The following is a 20,046-nucleotide window of genomic DNA, read 5'->3' as shown; positions in this document are numbered from 1 at the left end:
AGTTGCGTAACACAATAATTAAAATGAAAGTTTACAACACTGTAGAGCCGAAGCCACGAAACTAGCGGCGAAAGTTTAATGACAGAGCTTTTACCGGAAAATCACTGAAAATATTGTTGTTCAGTGTAGTACCTTAAATAACTGTGTAGTAGAGCAGTGTCAAGTGATGATAGCCTACTGGTTAATTGTTCTCATTTTTAGGGTTCCGCATCTAAAGGGTAAAAACTGAGCCCTATTGTCACTCTGCTATATGTTGTATATGTTATATAGAAGCAGGCGTTACTTGGCGGAAGTCCATGATATACAATGAACCAAAAGCTTAATTTGCTATAATCCGCTACAACCGGTCGAATCTGTATGGTGCAGCAGGCAGCATGCGAAAATGCACCGCCCGCCCTCCCACTGCTAAACATGCAGAAAGAAGCAGCCAGACAAGCAATACGCACCACCACCACGCAGCACCACACAAATCCCAAACACACTCGACACACGTTTTGCCCGGACATTTGGTTTTGGTTCATTGTATTCTCTGCTATATGTCTGTCGGTCTGTCCCACAGGTCACATGTCTCTAGCTCGTAGACGAAATGAGTTACAGACCTGAAATTTTAGCATTTGGTGTAGAACGTTGACTCAAACCCAACCAAGAACAACTTGTCGTTCTAATTAGAAGATAAGTTATATGCCTATTGCCTATCGCCGGTTCCATGGCCTCACAATAAGATTATGTGATGGAATCTGATGGGATCAGACAGGTGTGTTGGCACCTCGCCCGCCCGTGATGAATGGTGATTGACTATCACAGTGTATCACACCCCGACTCTTAATTATTAGTTTATTGTTTCGACTTTTTCACAACATTTGAACACTGTTGTTATTTCGTTTAAATTTTGTTTTTTTAATTCTAATCCAAGAATGACGTGTTCTATTACCTGTATACCTATTAGTTTATTGTTTCAATTTTTCGCTAGGTTTTAACGCTAGGTATATACTGTTAGGTATTTCGTTTAATTTTTTTTATAAAGTTACTATTAAATCGGGTATTTTTGCGTCGAACTGTGATATTGTCCTGTGACGTCAGTGAACTTTAGATCGTGACGTCACACATTCAGGTGAAAAGTTCAAGGAAACCTCCCCTCCCTACATACAGAGCTGGGAAATGGGCCTCCATATTGCCTGAAAGCGGTCTTAAATAAGGGCATCCCCCTCTAGAATACCCTCCTGATCCGTACTCTATCTCTTTTTATACTCTACCTGTCTCTATATAGCCTTCATAATAACATGGAGATAAAATTAAAAGAAATAAATCGTAATAATTTAAAAAAAACGCTGTCCTGCCAAAGAATGAACTAATAAAAAGACTTTTTCAAATTTGAGAACGGGCTATTTTTTCAAAAAGTGTGTAGCCCAGAGTCACTTGGGATGATGTAAGACCTATATCCAGCTGTTGACGCAAACAGCGACCTGTTCCAGTACCTATATTAAGTACTAGCTTATGCTCGCGACTTCGTCCGCGTGGACTACAAAATTTTAAAACCCCTATTTCACCCCCTTAGGAGTTGAATTTTCAAATATCCTTTCTTAGCGGATGCCTACGTCATAATAGCTATCTGCATGCCAAATTTCAGCCCGATCCGTCCAGTAGTTTGAGCTGTGCGTTGATAGATCAGTCAGTCAGTCAGTCAGTCAGTCATCTTTTCCTTTTATATATATAGACTAGCTGATCCGCCCCGGCTTCGTTCGCGTGGAGTTTAGAAAATTGAGGGGAGGTTGAATTAAATTTTTTTCTCCGTAAGAACCATCCCCGTACTTCAAGGAATATTATGAAAAAAGAATTAGCGAAATCGGTTCAGCTGTTCTCGAGATTTACGATGAGCAACACATTTACTGATTCATTTTTATATTATAAGAAGTATAATATGAGATTATTATTATCAATTAGATGATTCCCACGACTACGTCCGCGTGGACTTAGGTTATTAAAAATTCCGTGGGAGCTCTTTCCGGGATAAAAAGCAGCCTATGTCCCTGGGATGTAAGCTATATCTCTGTTACCAAATTTTATCAAAATTGGTTAAACTGACGTACCGTGAAAAGCTAGCAGACAGACAAACACACTTTCACAATTTAGAATATTATTAAATATCTAGTATGGAATGTGACGTAGTTTACATAATAACTAAATTAACCTCGACTCAAATCATATCTAGATTCTATATAAAGATAAAACTCGTTGTATACATTTCGATTTCCTGAAAACGAGACGGTAATATAAGCCCGTCTCATTCCTTCGTGAACTTGGGAAGGCCTTCGCTCAAGGTCTATCCTTGAAGCAAGGCCGGGGGCAAAGAACGCGGAAGGTCGACCTCGAAACTGGGATGTGATATTGAGGTGCCCTTGAAAGCTAAGGTCAAACCTTGAGATCGAGGTCAGGCTTTCGAAGGCAAGGATACTGGGAGAGGCTCATTGTAACCGTTCAAGGTTATTTTTGGACCTATAATTTTTGCAAGGTTTTCATAATTTGCTAGCAATCTTAACGCTGGCCATACACGATCAAGTTTACCGTCATGTTTGCAGCGGACTTGAAGTGGCATGCAATAGTTTCAACTTAGTAGGTAGATATCAGCACCCTTTTATTATAATCAGTACCTACCCTTATTATAAATGCGAAAGTGTGTTTGTTTGTTGGTTTATTGGTTTGTTGGTTTGTCTTTCAATCCTTCAATTTTTTGCATGGTTATAGATAAAGACCTGGAGAGTGACATTGGCTACTTTTTATCCCGGAAAATCAAAGAGTTCCCACGGGATTTTCAAAAACCTAATTCCACGCGGACGAAGTCGCGGGAATCAGCTAGTACAAACATAAGTGTAGATTCTGCATTTTTTAAATAAAAATGGCGAGCAAACGAGCAGGCGACCCGAAGACCTAAATTTTCTTAAATTATTTTTATTTGCTTCAAAAATAATTTAAAACCTACTTAGGTACACATACCTACTTGTTTTCGTTTCCGCATACAAATTAATTGAGAAAATATTTAAACCGATATACAAAAATCTTAACACATAATAATCTTTATTAATTTACAAATCCATTTATATTCTGTTTTTTCGGTAACATCAATGAATTTACTTGACAAATTGGTGCTGAAAAACTTCCCGTGTTATAAAAACACGTCAAAGTAAAGTGTGGTATAAAATTATTAATATTCAAAATTGTGCTCATTTCTCTACGTGTATGTAAGTGACACGTCTAAAATGACTTTGATAAATTGTTTTTTGCCTGTCACTCTTCATGTTAATTAAATGGATCTTCTTCATATACTTATTTTTCGAAAAAAACCGTCATAGGTACCTACCTACCTACTCATTCTAAATGCAATAGGAAGGTTATAAGTATGATATACCTAACATATGACATGACTTTGGTGATAACCTAGTGAGCCGGAAATGGGTTGATGTGATGATGACAGAATTCCTCAGTGCCTCAAGACGAAAGTCTTTAACCAGTGTGTTCTTCCTGTCCTCACCTATTGTGCTGAAACGTAGACACTAACAAACGGCCTTGTCCACAAATTCAAAGTCGCTCAGCGAGCTATGGAGAGGGCTATGTTAGGAGTTTCCTTGAGGGACAAGATCCGAAATGAGGAGATCCGCAGGAGAACCAAGGTCACTGACATAGCCCAAACTATTAGCAAGCTGAAGTGGCAGAGGGCAGGTCATGCCTGTCGTAGAGGCGACGGCCGTTGGAGCCGGAAAGTCCTTGAGTGGAGACCGCGTTTAAGCAAGCGTAGTGTGGGACGCCCTCCAGCACGATGGACCGACGATATAAAGAGGCTGGCGGGAAGTGGCTGGATGAGGAAGGCTGAGGACCGGGTGTGGTGGCGCTCTTTAGGGAAGGCATATGTCCAACAGTGGACGTCCACAGGCTGATGATGATGATGATGATGATGACAGATTGAAATGACAATCGGGGAGGGAACGCCCCGCAAACCCGCACAGCCCCCGCGCTTATCCGGTGCGGGCGAGCGCGGGTGATGTGCGGGTGTGCGGGGCGTGCCCACGCCTCTCCTGAACCTGACGCGGACTAACGTAGAGAACGCGGCCGAAAGTAATGCATCTTTAGAAGGAGATAGTAGATTTGTAGAGCGTTGTCCCTGTCGTTGAGACCAACAAAACGTCATATAGGTATGAGTGACAGAGACAACGCTCTACAAAGCCGAAATGTCATTCTAAAGGCCGATGCACATTACTTTCGGCAGCGTACTGTACGGTCAGTGGCGTGCAGGTCATAGAGGCATAAATGCACTGCTTACCCCAGTTGTAATAGCTCAATGCATATTTTTCATTATGACCTGCCATTAAACAGGTTCCTACCTAACTAATGCCTACCCTGGCTTCAAACCCTGTGCACGCCACTGTGTACGGTACAGCGGTACGCGCATATTTTTAGAACGACTGCAGCAAATTGGATATACATAATACCTATAAGGTACCTATATAAGTAATTCTTTATTTTTTGTGTTTGTAAATTTTGTCAGGACAAGGTTTGTATGAAAGATTTTTTTTTTGTAAAATCCACGGGAAAGGATAGTTCTCGCGGACGCGAACTAAATCGCGAGCAACCGCTAGTTAAGTACAGATTTATCAATATACTAGCTTATGCCCGCGACTTCGTCCGCGTGGACTACACAAATTTCAAACCCCTATTTCACCCCCTTAGGGGTTGGATTTTCGAAAATCATTTTTTTAGCGGATGCCATAGCTATGTGCACGCAAATTTCAGCCCGATCCGTCCAGTAGTTTGAGCTGTGCGTTGATAGATCAGTCAGTCTGTCAGTCAGTCAGTCAACTTTTCCTTTTATACTATATTTAGATTTAGATGTAGGTACCAAAACGTTTATTATCAGTTTAAAATTGTTTTAAAATAAATGACAATAGTCATTCTATGTCGCGCGGGTTAATCACCCGTTGACAGCTGTAACAATTATGTTTGACAGGTGGTGACACGTCCGCCATCTTGGATTTTCCTTTTGTTCTTCACTCATTTGTCTCGTACGCGTCAACTGAACGTTTTAACAGCAATTAGCTATTTATAATTAAATTCCGATATGTAGGAAAAAATCAGTCAAGTGCGAGTCGGACTGGCTCACGAAGGGTTCCGTACCATCATATAAAATTAACACTTTTTAATTTATTTTCTGATGTAAACCACAAATTCACGGTTTTCGGATTTTCTCCTTTACTTGTGCTATAAGACATTGCTACCTGCTAAATTTCATGATTCTAGATCAACGGGAAGTACCTTATTCGGTTTTGATTCCCTTGACAGACACGACAGACAGACAGACAGACAGACAGACAAGAAGTAATTCTATATGGGTTCCTTTTTGTCTCGAGATACGGAACCCTAAAATTTCATATACTGAGATGGATTAATATGACGAAAATATAATATCTAAAATTTTGCTAGGTGCCTAGGTACTGAATTCTGTACTGTACACGAACACTGACCGGAATTTTGAATATTATGAATGCGAAATTGTGTCTGTCTGTCTATCTGCGTTCGTATTTTATTTTGATGAAATTCGGTACAGAGTTAGCTCGCATCCTGGGAAAGGTCATATAGGCTACTTTTGGTCACGGAAAATACTAATTGCATTGCTAAATTTTTGCAATTATGAATTTTAAGGTCTAGGTTTTCAAAGGATGCTCCGGTGTTTAGAGTGAAATGTGCATCCAGTGTGTTTTGGGGATCTGTGTGGTGTTCCCTAATGGTGGTGGCATGTTGCTTCCTTGGTGGCTGGCTTTTCCTGGATGTTTAGCAGTGGGAGGGCGGACGGTGCATATCGCAGGCTGCTTGTTACGCGATACAGATTTGTCTGTTTCAGCCGATTATAGCAAACTAGTAAGGTACATTAAGAGTTAAAATCATGAGAACTCATTTTGTACGGACTATTAATAGAAGATGTGGTCGTGATTTATATGATCTTTAATTGTTTTTTGGGTAGGTCGATGTTTATTTGATGGCGGCAAAATGTTCTGAGAAGACATTCTGAGAAACACGTGAGTGCAGTATAAACTCTATACTCAAACACCAATAGGCTACTTGACTCATATCTAATTTCGTCCAATAAATGATTATTTATTATAGTATTTTGCTTAAGACAACGAAATATATCAATAACAATTATTAAAAACGCAGGATGGATATATAAATCCAATTTAAAAAAATACAGTTTTTATTTTTATTTGAAACGCAGAAAACGCTGTCAGCCATGATGTGACGTCATTAAATATGTAAACAAAGAAATGTCATCCCTATGTCACGCGGGGACTAACGTAGTATCCATATATATAAAACTAGTATTTTGCTCGCTGCTCGAGCTGCTAAAGCAGCTCTCGAGGTCTATAATCGCCATTTTGAATAATAAAAATTTTTGTATGAAAAAAAAAATTCCGCCATTTTGAATTTTTTTTCAATCCATCGAGTAGACCTTTGGATCCTGATCATCTTTCGCCAAGAAACCACTCTTCCATCTTTCATACCCTCCGAGATGGACGCCGATGAAATTTGTATGGCGGCCATCTTTTTTTCGGAATTTAAAAAAAAAAATCAAATTTTTGGCAATTGGATGAGGTTTCGAATGACATTTGGTCGAGCACCTCCCACCTAACTTCAATACCTCAAGCGTGCCCTTCACCCGCCTCCGAAATCCTCAATCATCAGCTCCCTCCATATGTTTCCCTTAAGGAATCATTGTCTTCTATATGAAACCACAAGTGAAAAAAAAAAGTTTCATACAAAATTTTACAGGAGGAAATTTTTTGAAAATCTCGGCCGCCATCTTGTTTTTCCAATTTTTTTCACATTTTCTAAAAATCGTTTGTTAATATTTAAAATAACTGCAAGTTGTAACAAAATCGGTTGGAAAACAAAAAAGTTACAAAAGTCAGGTCGGCCGCCATCTTGTTTTTCTGAAATGTCATAATTTTTCCCTAGTCGAATCCCACTTCTGAACATATCTCCCATACATTATTATATCATTTTCTATCTCTTTCTAGGAGAACAATTATGTCAATCAGTGAGTGAGTGGTAATTGAGCTATATATAGTATAATAAAATAATTTAGAGTCCTGACTACACTAGCGGCACGCTATGATGGCCGGTTTGACACATTACAATAGTGATGTGGAATGTCAATTTATTCTCGAACAAAAAACAATTAAGTTTTGTTTTTGTACCTGATTAAATAGGTTTAATAAAACAAAAATGTATATGTTTATTTAATTTATTTGAACGAACTGAATATTTGAACGAAAATGAATATACATACTTTATATGCACACAAGAAACATATGAATACAAAAGATACCGAAAAAGGTGCCACAAAAGGCCATAATTAATCAGATTCGTCCATACTACTATTTTCACTGTCGTCACTGCTATCATCACATACATTAATAATTATATGTTCGTTTTCTATAATATTATCTATTTTCACATCTCTTTCATAATCTTCCCTTATTAATTTAACAGTTCTATTCACAACCTTTTCCCAGTCTCCTTTAGTCACATGTTCACAAGCTTCTTCTAATAATTTTAGCATTTTTTTTGTGGTAAATGGGGGTTCTGTATTGTGTCTTGCAGCATATCCCTTAATTTGAGCCCACACCAACTCAATCGCATTATACTCACAATGGTAAGGCGGTAACCGTATAACTCTGTGCCCATGTTCTAATGCTATTTCGTCAATGACGTATCGGATCTTGGTTGGTTTGTTTTCTTTTAAAAGACGTACTAATTCCGCTTTTAACATATTCATGTTTGCATCTACGCCATTTTTACGAAGCCATGCGACGATATCAGCTTTCTTTTGGGATTGGGCAGGTGGCTTGTCAATTTGCATCGAGTGGTATGGGGCGTTGTCCATAATTATAATAGATGGTTCAGGGAGGCTACACAACATTGAGGTAAACCATTCAGTAAACTTTTCTCCATTCATGTCTTCATGATAGTCTCCAGTGGTTTTTGACGCAAAAGCCATGAGAGAACCTTCGACAAACCCGTTGATGGTTCCGGCGTGACAAATTATAAGTCGCGATCCTTTTCCTACAGGAACTTTGGAAGTAGATGCTGCTGTGTCATCGTTCCAAGAACGGCCTACAGTATGGTTAGCATTAAGCCATGTTTCATCCAAGAACACAACATTTTGCCAATTTTTGATTTCTTTCACTTGCCGTAAAAAAGTATACCTTGCCATCGCTATATCAAATCTTTCCATCAATATTTTGCGTTTGTTACATTTTTTGTATCGAAATCCAATGGTCTTCAAAATCTTCGTTAAAGAACTTTCCCCACCGAAGAATAATCCAGCTTCCTTCAGTGAATGCACCAACTTTTTTCTTGTTGGATACTCCTTCTGTAAATAGTAGCCGTAAACATGTCTTCGGATAGCATCGGCATCAAAGCTATCGATGCCTACGACTGGTTTTGCTCGTTTTCTCTTTTTTGGTGTGTGAAGTTTATTTTCTTCTGTGCCAGTCTCGCCATATTTTTTTTTAGTTATCCGTCTAACAGTTCGTTGTCCAATATTAAGCGCATCAGCTACGCGTTCAACCACTGACGTTATAGGTAAAATTGGCCCTCCATTTTGAGCTTCACGATCGAAATAGTTACGAAGGCGTATTAGGAACTCACGTGTCTGACTATTTAGAACAGTTCTCTGCGTACGTTCGGTCATATCGACGAAATCCACAACAAAGGGCTTGAACAGAGTCCAAATTAACGAGCAAGGGTCAACAGTAATGCAGTATCAATATTTGAAATCCAAAGCCAGGTCAAAACTATATCACAATCGCATTGCACTGACAGTTTATACTTTTCGAAGCAACGTCAATTCGAAACTGCTTTGTTTTGCATTGAGCATTGACGCGAGTTTGCCGGAGGTAGTAGTTGTGCTAGCCAGCGATCCTATGTGACGATCGTATTAGATTCCATTTTTAAAAATTTATTGATATTTTTTTGCGATTTCAGAGGTTTGTCCACATAGTGAAAATTGTTCATATTCACAAGTACATTCACCCCTTAAATGGTGCAAACTGATTTTTCTACACTTGTATACATTTAAGAAATCAATTTAATAAATAAATTTTGAGTCCTAAACCTAAAACTACATTCGATAAAATTTATGAATCTCTGCACATCACTATCGTCAATAAAGTAATACAATTATTTCCTTCAAAGTCGTTATCAATTAATACGGAACTTCATGAGCGGACAAACGTCAAACCGGCCATCATAGCGTGCCGCTAGTTTAACTTATATATCGACGCACAGCCTAAACAGCTGGTCCTAGATACATGAAATTTGGTGGGTGTGTTCTTTGTAGGTAAAGAGAAGGTATCCACTAGGAAAGGATTTTTTGAAATGCCACCCCTGAGTGGGTTAAATGGAGGTTTAAATTTATGAAGTACACGCGGGCGAAGTCACGTGCATAAGCTAGTTTTTATATATTTCTGAAAACTCATAGTAAACGTAAAAAAATATCGTTTTCTCTTTATAAATTGAATAAGTTATTAAGTAAGACTTACAACAAAGTGATCTTTGCAAAAATAAATTTGGGTTGGAGTCGTTAGTCATATAGGATCCCTTTAAGCAAGTCTTTCTTTATTTCACTGGGCACTCTAATCCACAACTTTCCTGTGGTCTTTATCGATGCGTTTTTTACTTTCTCGGATGATACAATAACGATAACTACTATATTTTTCATGTAAACTACTATAGAAGTCATGTTTATTAAATTTGGGAGGTTATGCTGTTGTTTACAAATGCATGACGTCAGAGCACAGATAATCTATCGGCCAAACATGGCCGACCAGTGTTTTCACCTGTCTAAGAAAAATATATTTTTAAATTAAAGTTTTACGGTTATTAGGGCGCAAAAAAATATAGTGTTAATTTTTTTGATATAATAGGACAAATATTAACCATTTAAGACCAACTTAAAAAAAGTGTCAAGTAGCCTATTGATGTAAACCTATTTTAGTACACAATCGGTTACACTGCTATCGAATAACATCCAATTATACTTTACTTTGTGATAGCCTAGTGGTTAGGACGTCCGTCTTCTAATCGTAGGTGGTTCGATCCCGATCACGCACCTCTAACTATTCGGAGCTATGTGCGTTTTAACTTATAAGTAATTTTACTTGCTTTAACGGTGAAGGAAAACATCGTGAGGAAACCTGCATGCCTGAGAGTTCTCCATAATATTCTCAAAGGTGTGTAAAGTCAGCCAATCCGCACATTGCTGGTTCATCTCGGTAGGAATGGCATTCCGAATGGTAGATTCATTTGACGACGATTCAAAAGTACTTGTAAAAGTTTAAGTGAATAAAAATATTTTTTTTAGGTACTTATTTATGGCCAAACTCTTCTCACTCTGAGAGGAGACCCGTGCACTGCAGTCAGCCGGCGATGGGTTGATCATGATCAAGATGATACTTTGCACCCTAGCACAGTAATCTTTATACTACTACAAAGTACAAACTTAACTAATAAAGGATTTTCAGAATTTTAGAAGCTGGACCGATTCAGGTAGTCGTTCAATCACTGAACAAACTCTTTCCTTCAAAGAGCCTCAATTATTTCGCGAATGGACTTGATCGGAAACTTCGTTAGTTCAAATGCAACCCATTGGATTAAGTACCTATTATTAATTATTATTATTATCTACTAGCTGATTCCCGCGACTTCACCCGCGTGACTTTAGTTTTTTTTTAATCCAGAGGGAACTCCTCGATTTTCCTCGATAAAAAGTAGCCCATGTCACTGTCCATGTCTTTAATTTGACAAACCAACATACTTCTTCTTTTACAATAGGGTAGTGACTAGCAAAAGCTTCATGTTGGAAATGGAAATCTAAATATATAAAAGGTGACTGACTGACTGATCTATCAACGCACAGCTCAAACTACTGGACGGATCGGGCTGAAATTTGGCATACTATTATGACGTAGGCATCCGTTAAGAAAGGATTTTTGAAAATTCAACCCCTAAGGGGGTGAAATAGGGTTTTGAAATTTGTGTAGTCCACGCGGACGAACGCGAGCATACGCTAGTTACCTATATGCTGAAAACAGGTGCGTTTCAAATCAATTTTGTGTTTTGGATTAACGTCACTTTTCTCATTCGAATTCCATATTAACTTGCTGTCCGAATTGCTGTTTTTTAAATAATATTTTCAAAGCTTCTCAATTCATTTTAATGAAATGATAATAATAATTAGTGTTCATGTAATCAGAATAATCCACAACCAAATCAGAATAAACGAAAAAATTTAGAGTTCAACTGTTATAGAGTTAGTAGTAAGAACCTTCACCGTTTCAAAGCCGTTTAAAAATAAAAAAAAAAATAAAAAAACAACAACGGATAAACTACAAAAAAGTTCAACGCATCTTAAAAATTAATCACCATCATAAATATTAAAAAAACAGCTGTTTAAAAAAGTTATGACAAAAACCTTTAAAAGTTACAACGCACGACTAAAAAAACTTACCCCGTGTCTAAAGTGCACTACACAAACACTAAACTAGTTGCACTAAACTAAGTTTACACGCTACACTAACCCTAAGTATCTAGAAATGGACGTCTACACGATCCTAGTTGTAATATAGGTTTAAAATATAATATCTCGGAGCGTGACTCCAATCGTGAGGAAACACGAACTATAAATAAAGTTTGGGATGAAACGGAACGAAACTAACGTTTATGAAGTCGCGAAGGAATATGACATCGGATAGGTATAGAGGGCAATGAACTTTCCAACTTATTCTTCTTCTATACGTATAGAAGCAGGGGTTACTTTGCGGAAATCCATGATATACAATGAACCAAAAAATTAATTTGCTATAATCCGCTGAAACAGATCAAATCTGTATGGTGCAATATGCAGCATGCGACATGCACCGTCCGCCCTCCCACTCCTAAACATGCACGAAAAACCAGCCACCAGGCAACCAATACTCGACGCACGTTTCGCCCCGACACGTACGTCGAGTGTGTTTCGGGATTTGTGTGGTGCTGCGTGGTGGCGGTGTGTATTGCTTGCCTGGTGGCTGGTTTTTCCTGCATGTTTAGCAGTTGGAGGGTGGGCAGTGCATGTCGCATGCAGCATGTTGCACCATACAGATTTGATCTGTTTCAGCGGATTATAGCAAATTAAGCTTTGCTAAGGAATGCTATGGGTTTTGAGATTCTTCCGCGTACAACTCGAGTCTTGACTAAGACACCGAGATTTCGACTCTTAGGTTTTACAGTTGTTATCAGATGTCCGTGATAATAACCGGGACCGTGCTCATGGCACGGAGGTAACGAAAATGCCAAATTCGGACCACCAAAGTCTGTCACCCATCCAGTTACCAACTTGGGTCAAGATTGATATGCGTTTATTGACATCACATCAAGGCCACTGCCTGTCCAACTCGAATCAAATAAAATCGTTTAGCCTCCTATTCGGCGGACCCCGGGCTATCCTGGGCACGCGCCTATTAGGCTGAGATCTATAGAGGGCACTTCGACTTTGATCAGACTTAAGATTGAGTTAAAACTCGTTTTAACTCTGTCTTAAGTCTAAGCTAAGTCAGAGTGCGCTCTATAGATCTCACCCTGAATTTTCGGAGCTTTGGGCGTTTTAAGGAATTGAATATTACTTGTTTTGACAATGAAAGGAAACATCATGGAAAAAACCCGCATGCCTGAGAGTTCTCCATGAGCGCTTTCTGGTACGAGGTTGCCATTCTAGCACTTTGGGACCCCATCGTTTATCGGTTTTTCAATGCAGGTATACCCCGCGCATTGTCACTTCAGCTTCACAAAACGTTGAGGTAGGTCGGTTACTCTGGTAAGGGTATTTTCACGGCCCAACAGTTTAACCGATTTTGATGAAATTTGTACTTACATAGCTTACATCCCGGGGATGGACATAGGCAAAGGCAACAAATTTTTATCCTGTAAAACCAAAGAGATCCCACGGGATTTAAAAAAAAAACCTAAATCCACGCGGCCGAAGTCGCGGGTATCATCTAGTAGATCTATATTTTAAGAGCTGAAATAAACAATTAATATCAATTCAGACACACAACACAAACAAATGGCCAATGAAAGCTCTCAGTAAGGTAAATATTATTATTACTGGAATTATACCCATCAAATGTCTGCAATTCAAAATAACGTATTATAATGTATGTAGAACTAGATGATGCCCGCGACTTCGTCTGCGTGGATTTAGGTTTTTAAAAATCCCGTGGGAACTCTTTGATTTTACGTGATAAAAAGTACCCTATGTCTGACACTCGGATGCAAACTATCTCTGTACTCAAATTAATCAAAAACGGTTAGACAGATGGACTATGAAAGCTAGCAGACAGACAGACAGGTACACTTTTGTATTTATAATATTGTAGTAGATTATAGTACTTACTAGATGATGCCCGCGGCTTCACCCGCGTGGATTTAGGATTGCCTATGTCCTTCCCCGGGATGCAAGCTATATCTGTACCAAATTTCGTCAAAATCGGTTGAACGGATGGGCCGTGAAAGGCTTGCAGACAGACAGATAGACACTTTCGCATTTATAATATTAGTATGGATCAGTGTCATTTCTTGTATGATGATACGGAACCATTCGTCTGCCAGTCCGACTAGCACTTTACCACTTTGTTTATTCCAGGTTGAGAAATTTAAAAGCTTTTGAACTTTTGAAAGTATAAATGAAGCGTGTCAGTTTTGAATTATTGTACGTTTATGTATGCGTTGGTTCGAAGTAATATATTAGTCTATGGTTGTAGGATTTCAATTCGGAATATATGACGTCAAGAGTTTTTTACAAACTTGAATTTATAAAAATCCACGACCCTGAATTCCAAACCCCTGCCGTGAATCGAACCCGAGTCCTCCCACTAACAAGACATCAGCGCTTACCACTGCGCCAGGGAGGTCGTCAAAAATGCGAAAAGACCCGTGCTCAAGCACGTGTTAGCCGGCGATGGATTGAGCTGATGATGATGAAATGCAGAACTTCATCATAATGATCATGATGCGCACGGGTCTCCTCTCAGAGTGAGAAGGGTTTGGCCATAGTGTACCACGCTGGCCAAGTGCGGATTGGTAGACTTTTTTTTCAGATACAAGTTAGCCCTTGACTGCCATCTCACCTGGTGGTAAGTGACGATGCAGCTAAGATGGAAGCGGGCTAACCTGGAAGGGGTATGGTAGTTTTAATAAACCCATGCCCCTTTGGTTTCTACACGGCATCGTATCGGAACGCTAAATCAAACGTGGTACGACGGTACGTGGTTACACACCTTTGAGAACATTATGGAGAACTCTCAGGAATGCAGGTTTCCTTCACCGTTAAAGCAAGTGATATTCAATTACTTAAAACGCACATTAACTCCGAAAAAATAGAGGTCCGGGATCGAACCCCCGACCTCCGATTAGAAGGCGGGCGTCCTAACCACTAGGCTGTCACAACTTCCGCAGCATGCAGAACTTGCAATATACGAAATCTAGTTTCTACTGAAGTGTTCTTCAAAGAAATCGTAAAATCTTGTAAAGTCCACTCCGCAACAACGCTAGAAATAACCGCATCGACTCAGTAAATGCTTAGCTCGCGAATCATTTTGTTAGGTAGACGCATTCATTGCCAACTCGTATCAAATAATTAGAAGCTAGCTGATTCGCCCGGCTTCGCTCGGTCGGAATTTGATATCCATACTATCCATACCATAGATAGCAGAGTTATCTATGATCCATACTAATATTGTAATAAACTAGCTTATTCCCGCTACTTCGTCCGCGTGGACTACACAAATTTCAAACCCCTATTTTACGCCCTTAGGGCACAGAATATATAAAGGTTGAATTTTCAAACATTTTCTTAACGGATGACGATTTTCAGCCTTATCCGTCCAGTAGATTGAGCTGTGCGTTGATAGATACGTCAGTAAATCAGCTTTTCCATATATTTCGACTGCGTGGATTTATGTTTTTCAAAACTCCATGGGAACTCTTTGATTTTTCGGGATAATAAGTAGCCTATATATTAATCCAGGGTATAATCCATCTCCATTCCTCAGCCAAATCCGTCCAGTAGTGTTTGCGTGAAAGATAACAAACTTACACACACGCATACAAACTTTTGCCTACTATTAGTGCGAAGTGTGAAGTGAAAGTGTGTCTGTGTGTATGTTACTTTTGTCACAGAAAATCAAAGTTCCATCGGGATTCTTAAGAAACCTAAATGCACATGGACGAAGTCGCGGGATCATCTATTTTATTATATTTGCTAGTTCTACTTCGTAGAGCTAGATAGCCTGAAACTGTTAATACGAGGCTGAAAAATTAAGTGTCGAAAGGAAAGCGATCTTTCATGAGCTGTCATCGAACGTATGTGTTCCAACTAGAAATACATGGCGAGTCCTTGGACTAGTGAACTAGACTGAACGTTCGCACGACAGCTTTCATCGCCAGTTCAGAGTGTAAACAAACAAGTCATCATCATGATCAACCCATCACCGGCTCACTACAGAGCACGGGTCTCCTCTCAGAGTGAGAAGGGTTTTGGCCATAGTCTACCACGCTGGCCATGTGCGGATTGGTAGACTTCACACACCTTTGAGAACATTATGGAGAACTCTCAAGCATGCAGGTTTCCTCACGGTGTTTTCCTTCACCGCAATAATAATTTTATAGGAAAACAGAAAAACATTCCGAAAAACCGAAATACATCTGAACTGAATAGAATTCAATTTCGCTCAGCGAGCTATGGAGAGGGCTATGTTAGGAGTATCCCTGAGCGATAAGATCCGAAATGAGGAGATCCGCAGGAGAACCAAGGTCACTGACATAGCCCAAACTATTAGCAAGCTGAAGTGGCAGTGGGCAGGTCATGCCTGTCGTAGAGCCGATGGCCGTTGGAGCCGAAAAGTCGTTGAGTGGAGACCGCGTTTTGCAAGCGTAGTGTGGGACGCCCTCCAGCACGATGGTCGATGGACCGACGACATAAAGAGGCTGGCGGGAAGTGGCTGGATGAGGAAGGCTGAGGACCGGGTGAGGTGGCGCTCTTTAGGGAAAGCCTATGTCCAACAGTGGACATCCACAGGCTGATGATGATAAATAGAATAGAATAAGTTTTTATTTAAATAAACTTTTATAAGTGATTTTTTGAATCGCCATTGTTTCGGAATGCCGTTCCTACCGAGAAAAACTAGTAAGAAACTCGGCGTTTGCTCTTGTCTCGAATGTGGTCAGCGGTTGGAGTAAAGCTCATGGGTTGTTGGTTAATGCTCTTAAATTCCAAATCATTGCCGTATGTAACTCCATGCAAAGTTCTTGAGGCCAGGGGAGTGCATCCTCTGGGATGAGCCCATTGGGGTATGCCACAGTTTGCATGTGCGTGGGAAAAGGATCTTGCACAATGGGCGGTCGAAGTGCACCAGGCACCCAGGTGGTGGCGTGCGGTGCAGTTGTAGAAAAAGGAGGATGAAATGAGGTCTGATTTGCAGGATTCAACCACGGTTACACGTGTTTGGTTCACGCTCTCGAAAAGCTCCATGACCAGCAGTGGATGCATGGAGGGTGCTCTGCTCGAGATCAGTTTCTAATTAAAGTTTGACTTATTTTGATATAATAATAACTACCAAGCTATACGATTGGTCGTAAAGAGAGTTAACGTCGCAAAAGATCGTTATGCCCAACAGGAATTCTGATTCGTAATGATCATTACGCTGACTTTATGTAGCATTATATCAACGCTTATTAGCTTTTCGTACCATTGGCATTGCTCTTCTTGGATGCTAAATTAGACTGTTTTCATACCATTGGTCTTGCTGGGTGCAGGATGCCGAATAAGGCCGTTTTCATACCATTGCTTTTCCTGGGTGCCAAATAAGACCGTTTACAAACCATCGCTTTTCCTGGGTGCCAAATAAGACCGTTTTCATACCAGTGCTTTTCCTGGGTGCCAAATAAGACCGCTTTCTTAGTATTGCTCTTCTTGCCTGAGAGTTTTCCATAATAAACTCTTTATTACACACAAATACTATAGGTACCTATCTACGTAGTATAGATAACAAATCATCATTAAATATTTACAAAATAAGGTATCGGTTGACACTATTTTAAACAAATGTTTTCAGTCTATTTAAAACAGTTTTAAACATGAAAATATTATCAATAAAATATATTCAATTAACTGTGTCCTTCTCAAAAAACAGATCTCAGCGGGGCTCGTACAGTTTGGACTTGGCTGTACCTGCGCAGACCATCGTATTGCAACTTCAGATTGGACTACTGGTTTTGCGATCACTGTATGCTATTAAACATGAATCCGTCAACAAGTAAATGACACGTTAGTCGAGTCTCTCGGTTGGTAGTCGCGTAGAGACGTCGCGAACCATAAAACTATAAATATCTGCCAGCCGCCCAAGATATTAATTAACGATACGAAAATTCCTAACGGATCGCGATATTTTTATATACTTCGTTATTATAATTAAGTACTATGTTGTCATTAGGGTTGTCACACAAATAATATTTTTATCAATAACAAAGGGGGTTAAAATTTAGGGGCTTAAAATTTGTGTAGTCCACACGGATGAAGTCAGTATCAGCTTGATGTGACGAAGCGCTGGTCAATTCTTGACTTCAAAGTTTGGAACATCGGTGCAAAGTTGCCTGTCTATCGGTATTCTATACAGGATATAAGTATTTCGCAGAGCGTGCCCAAGAACTTTTCGACCTGGTTCCTCCTTCACCTTTCTACTATCGTACCGCAAGGCATCGCCAAGGTCTGCAGCCGTACGTAGTTGAAATTCCACAGATAGGTACGTACGAAGCGATGTGCCTCCTCATTTCTAATTTGAACCGGCTAGGATTTGGAACGCCCTTTCAACATCAGTTTTCACCTCCAATAATTATAGTATGGGTACCTTCAGGTCAAGAGTGAATAGGCATCTTCTAGACAAGCGCGCTCCATCTTAGGCTGCATCATCACTTGCCACCAGGTCTGATTTTAGCCAAGCGCTAGTCTATAAATTAAAAAAAAGTCGCGACCATAAGCTAGTCATAAATATACTAGGAGTAACCATAATTTCTAGCAAGTATTTTGACGGAGACAGGGACACTAGCGTCGTCCAACGTCGTCCTAGATAAAATTTAGTGATCTAATGCTTAATGGACCGTCCTAAGTGCACGCCATGTTTCTTTTCTTTTTTTTGACTGTAGGACTAATTTTATGTCTCGGCTCCAACTCGGCCGCGAAGCTTCGAGATGTCTACACGTCCAAATTCCAAAACTCCTCAATGATTTAAGACCAAAGTCTTCGTGTCGCGTCTTACAGTGCGTGTTGCCAGTGATGACATATGGCCCTCATAAGAGAGCTTGCAATTTCGACGAGGAAGCCAACAGAAGAATTCGGCTAGGTTGGGCAGCTTTTGGGAAATTGAGTCAAGTCTTCTCATCGTCGATTCCAGACAAGACATAAACCTTCGAATATCGGAACACTATCGTAGTAATAAACGATCCCGTGAGATGTCACTACGGCGTGTCAAATAATCAGCAATAGATGGCGCTAAAGTGCGAAGTTATAAGTAATATTGAACATTAATTAATTTTTTTTTTTTTTTTTTTTTTTAAAAGAATATTAGCCATGTTAAATGACTAATATTCCCCTTTCCTCTCCAACTAAGCGTCAGGCTTGTGCTAGGAGTAGGTACGACAATAGTGCAACGGGCGGGGTTTGAACCGTCGACCTTTCGGTTTTCAGTCCACTCCTTTACCGGTTGAGCTATTGAGGATTAATTATTAGTGCAGTGCTAAAAATAAATAAATGGATATTTAAAATAAAATAAAGGACTAGATTTCCACCCCGTACATTTAAAATTAAATCAATTTTTATAAACACTGAACTTTTACAAGTAAATTATAATAGATCTGTAACTTTGAAACAAAATTTAACATGGCAGGAGACACTGAACAGCTTCTTAAGGCTCTGGAAAAAATGGAAGAAAAAATTACAACAACAATTAACAATAATATAGATCAAAAATTTGAACGTTTGCAGAAAGAACTCCAAGAAATAAAACTTACAAGTGAAGACCAAGAGAAACGGATATCCTTGATAGAGAGACAGTTAAGGGAAAAGAACCTAATATTTTTTGGAGTACCTGAAGGAGAAAAATGTTATGAGGAGCTCGAAACCAAAATAGTGGATATAATTATAAAGAACATGGAAATAGAATGCAGTTATAGAGATATTGAAGCAGTTCAGAGAATCGGGAAGAAAGAAATAGACAAGATAAGGCCAGTTAAGATTACCTTTGTAAGATTAGGAACAAAAATAAAGATTTTAAAACTTAAAAAGTCTCTAGAGAGTTCCAATATTTATATAAAACTCGATTATCCACAGAAAGTGCTGGAAACCAGAAAAACCCTAAAAGAGCAAGTAAAAATGGAAAGAGAGCAAGGACGCAACGCAGTCATTAAATACGACAAAATCTTTATAATTAAAAACAAAGAAAGCTCTACAACTAGACCAAATTTCGTCCCGAAAAGACCCTTACACATCACTCCTCCACAGACAAGAAATACGGAAGAAAATCATAATGAGCATATTCCTAGCTCTGGTACGCAAATAAATAAAAAGAATAAAACAATGTCATACGGAATACGCCAATATATACAAAACAAAAATCAAGATAATATGACACCAGAAAAACAGTAGCAATTAACTCAAGGGTTAACGCCAAAAGCCAGCAACATTAGTGAAAACGGAACATTTAAATATAAAAAATATAAAAAACCTCCCCCAGAACGGCCTGTCACCGCGGGGGTAGTAGACAAAAACCCTCCACCAAAGAAAACATTCTATATAGCCACTTTCAATGTCAGATCATTGGCTAACGAAGGTAGAGTCATACAACTAGAGCATGCAATATCACAAATAAAATGGGATATAATAGGGCTCTCCGAAGTGCGCCGTCTAGG

At 39.3% G+C, this 20,046-nt stretch overlaps 1 protein-coding gene across 4 annotated transcripts in view; it reads right to left on the bottom strand.

Annotated features, from left to right (window-relative positions):
* Positions 1 to 20,046, bottom strand: part of cher (filamin protein cher) — a 98,014-nt gene that overhangs the window by 66,220 nt on the left and 11,748 nt on the right. For 2 of the 4 annotated variants that reach the window (XM_069506536.1, XM_034981140.2), the window contains exon 1: positions 11,558 to 11,689. The exons of the other annotated variants lie outside the window; for them this stretch is intronic. The gene's annotated coding sequence lies outside the window, so the exon portion shown is untranslated. Of the gene's footprint in view, positions 1 to 11,557; positions 11,690 to 20,046 lie in introns of those variants that run through there. 4 annotated transcript variants of the gene reach the window in all.

The sequence above is a fragment of the Maniola hyperantus genome, chromosome 23 (assembly GCF_902806685.2).
Source record: "Maniola hyperantus chromosome 23, iAphHyp1.2, whole genome shotgun sequence".
Taxonomy (NCBI): Eukaryota; Metazoa; Arthropoda; class Insecta; order Lepidoptera; family Nymphalidae; genus Maniola; species Maniola hyperantus.
This window is presented reverse-complemented; position numbering and strand designations above follow the sequence as displayed.